Source organism: Lepidothrix coronata, unplaced genomic scaffold (assembly GCF_001604755.1).
Source record: "Lepidothrix coronata isolate B3197 unplaced genomic scaffold, Lepidothrix_coronata-1.0 Scaffold23, whole genome shotgun sequence".
Taxonomy (NCBI): Eukaryota; Metazoa; Chordata; class Aves; order Passeriformes; family Pipridae; genus Lepidothrix; species Lepidothrix coronata.
In genome coordinates, this window is record NW_016690203.1 from 1,026,750 (window position 1) to 1,030,921 (window position 4,172).

A 4,172-nucleotide genomic window follows, 5' to 3' on the forward strand; every position below is an offset into this window, starting at 1 on the left:
CAGTGGATCTCCACAGAAGAGAAGCTTTGCACAGAGAGGGGCAGTCTAGTGCTCTTCTGTGGTGATTGAATTTGGTATTTTCAGAATAGTAGTTAAGGCTCAACAGTATTTTCATTGTCTTCAGTTCCTTTGAAAAATCCCTGTCCCGAGCCTTAGTCCGATTACTGAAACCCGCTTTTTATCTGTTGCATCCAACATCATGTAATGAAAAGAACTAAGGCTATTGCTCTCCAACACATCTTGGTTTTAATTTCTTTCCTTATCCTACCACAGTGCACAGTGCAGAAATAAAATCTGGTGAATCATTCCACATTGTACCTTTCTGATACACAGCTACACCTATTCTACATACAAATTTAGCTCTCAGTAGGAAGAAAGCTAGTTCTCTTAACATTTCTATTTAGAAGTCAAACCATGTATCATTTGTACATAATCTATGCTTCAGCTTCTTGGAAAAAAATTCTGTGAAAGAATAGATGATATTCAAGCTGTGTTGTACCAAGCCTAAGATGGTCTATTCAAATAGCCTTTACCTATGTGCCTAGGGATCCAAAAGCTTTAGGCGATAACTGGTCTCATCCCTGGCAAGCATGCAAGCAAGCATGACTGCTTAATCTCAGGTTGCTTTAATCCCAGGAAAGATGAAGTCTGAAAACCAAGCTTACAGAGACAGGCATGACTTATTTATTAAGGATAAGAAGTCCAGGGAAATCAGGTGTGACTCATAGTAAGGATGAACTACTTTTAAATCAGTTCTTACCTACATAGTTACACAGAATTTGTTTTCTTTTATATAAATTTCCTAACAGCAAGAATACAGTCTTCATTTGAAGAGGCCAAGCACTCATACTCAGATTTTGTATATTAGCTGCACTACACAGGATAGTGTAAACTAGGTATACAATACTATCAGCTGTTAAGTTGAACTGCTTATTAAGAGCAATTTTTAGTGTATATTTCACTAAAATGATTTTCCAGTACCAAAATTTGGATAGTACATAAAATAAATAATCCTAACTTTAGGCTACATCAACAAAAGATTAAAGACATGTTAAAGCCTAAGGAGCTTAAATTCTGCTTGTCACTGCCTGAAGCCTGTATGAACTCCTCTTTATGCATTAAAGCCTTCCAGGGGCCTCAAATCCTCTTTGAGGACATAGAATCATAGAATAGTTTGGTTTAGAAGGGGCTTTTAAAGGTCACCTACTCCAACATCTCCTGCAATGTGCAGGAACATCTTCAATTAGATCAGATTGATCTAATTGATCCCAGTCAAACATGACCTTGAAAGGCATGTTTGAGGCATCTACCACCTCACTGAGCAACCTGTTCCAGTGTTTTGGCACTCTCATTGTAAAAAATTTCTTCCTTATACCTAATCTAAATCTACTCTCTTTTACTTTAAAACCGCTACCCCTTTTCCTACCGCAACAGTCCCCGGTAAACAGTTTTTCCCCATGTTTCCTGTGGACCCCCTTTAGGTACTGACAGGCTGCAATCAGGAGCCTTCTCCTAAGAAGGCTCCCTGGAGCCTTCTCTTCTCCAGGCTGAACAATCCCAACTCACTCAGCTTTCCCTTATAGGAGAGGTGCTCCACCCCTCTGATCATCTTTGTAGCCCTCCTCTGGACTTGCTCCCAGCAAGTCCATGTCCTTCCTGTGCTGGGAGCATCCCAAGCTGAATGCAGTACTCCATGTCCACGATTGTCCAAATCCTGTGGCTGCAATGTCTATCTCAAAATGAAACATCCATCAAGTTCAAAATAAATCGCTATACCTTTACCAATTTGTAAGAATAAGCATTACTGGATCAGGAAAGGAGTATTTAATATAGAAGCTACATTTAAAGACACAATGAGCAGAGAAGCCATACTGATCTTTAAACAGAACCATTCATCATTGGGTGTTGTGGCTTTTCTGTCCTCAGCCATAGATGTCAGAGACCCATTTCCCCCTCAGCTCTCTTCTGAAGGGGTACTTTTAAACCATAGGTCATTCTTAAAGTTAAGTGGGGCACTTCCAGTTCTTAGTACTATCACTGTTCTTCTCATGAGGGACATTAAACTGGACCCTGACATTCAAAGTAGGGCTCAGATGGGTTTGAATAATTCACCTACCTACAAATTTGAGCACCTATACTTTCTATAAACAGCCTATAAGGTAACCCACTTACTAAGCATAGCGTGTGGTGCCCTTAATTTTCTATGCAGAGGGCTCTTTACCTAGAATGCATAGTCCTGCAAAAGACTGTGATAGGTCTCATGTAACGAAGCTACCACAAGGGCTTGGAGTTTTTGAAGTCACAGAGAAGCACACAAGGAGGAAGAGCCTCTGTAGTGTGCAGTAAGCAACACCATATTATTTGTGAAACGGGGCCATGGAGTTTTCACAATGCTTCATCACCGAGATACCACTGCTGCGTCATTCCTGTTCCCCTGCTGTGGACAAGGACTTTTCAGAGGTTTGATTATATCCATATTTATGTTAGCACTGAGTACCAGTAGTTACTGTAGTGCTATGGAAACCTAAAAGAGTTCAGGAACTGAGAATGAGGCAAAAATGAAAAAACAGGAACTGTAGCCTGTCAGGAAAGGTTTATTCTTCTACAAATGGTACCAGTAAATGGAACCTATAAATGTGCCTAAATTCCCAAAGATGATTCTAGTGGCCTACTGATCCACTCACCAATTGTTTCATAGGCTATAACCTTTCTCATGCAATAGCACTGTGTTTGTCCTTCACAGGGAGAACACTCTCTTCCAACTAGATCAAAAATACACCTTCTATTTTCTTATGAATACTAGAGACTTTTGGGATGTCGATGTTCCCTCAAGATGTAGACTGCACAGGACTTAAACACAGATGCTCTTCTTAAAACATGTGCATGGCTTGGCTTGGTAAATCCAGGTTACTGCTAGTGCTACCTAGAAAATTCAGTAATAAGCTGAGGACAGAGAGACTTGCTCTATTAACATAGAGCAAAGCTGACATACTGTCAGCATGGAATCAACCAGACCGTGCATGTCCAAAGCCTGCTGTAACGCAGCCCTCTCCCATGTCTGACTGGGTGTCACCCAGAACATGTCATCACCAAGTCTATTTCAGGACAGTTTCCAGCAGAAGCCAAACTTACAACAGTCTCTATTCAAAGGTACTGCACTAACAGACGTGCAGGGCAGATCTATTTAATGAACTTCCCCTTTACTGCTGCAGTCACAGGTAAACCACAGATTACCACGAGGCAGGCTGTTATCCATGGATAACAGTGGTATTCATTTTGTGTGCGTGTGTGCACGCATGAGTTCCAGTGCTGCTGAGATTCAAATGTTCAATCTGACACAGCATCTTAATTCAGTTTTCCATTATAAAAGATTTTTGCATAGATAATGCTCATATTAATGCCTGTTACTACAGAACTGTATTTAAATGGAATTTATACAGGGGTTCTGAACAAGTACGAAGGCATCTACCACCATTGTCCATGTTCATGCAAAAATGCTGACAACAGGCAGAAAACAGTGCAGCAACATTTCTGGCAGATACCTGCAGATGGTGCACTAAAACACCAAGCAGCACTGCAAGATCTATATGCAGAAAATAAAAAAGCAACTTTGAACTCCTTCATGAATACCTTCAAACAGTTCTGTATTGACAGTATCAATTTCATGTACAAGTGTCTTGCATTTGCTCTCAGAGGTTCACATACTCTTGTTTTGCACTGAGCAGCAGTTACCAAAGGAAGGTCTCTCTCTCTCCAAGGGAATGTGCTCTCAGTCATAGTTCAGCAAGAATCACACTATCAGGTGGTGTCAGCATGGCTTTGCCAGCTTCAGTGGAGTTACTGTAGCCAACCCAGTGATGCCTTAGGATCTTTTGGAATCTTGGAGAAGTTCCAAAGACAGTATGTACTGTGAAGAACAGGAAGATGAGGAAGAAAGGGGTCTTGGGACCTCTGACTTAATTTCCGGGTAGGTGTGCCAGGGAGGCACATCTGGGGGGGAATTAGTTCTCGGATCAGACCATAAATTGTGGAACCCCTGGACACGGAGGCACATGCCTTTTTGTACTCCCTGGACCAGAAGACCTTCATTAAAGACTTGTTCTCTATCTTATCTCTACTAAATTAGCCTGTTTATTTGCTCCCAATTTTTAAGCAACATCAGAGATGCTTGG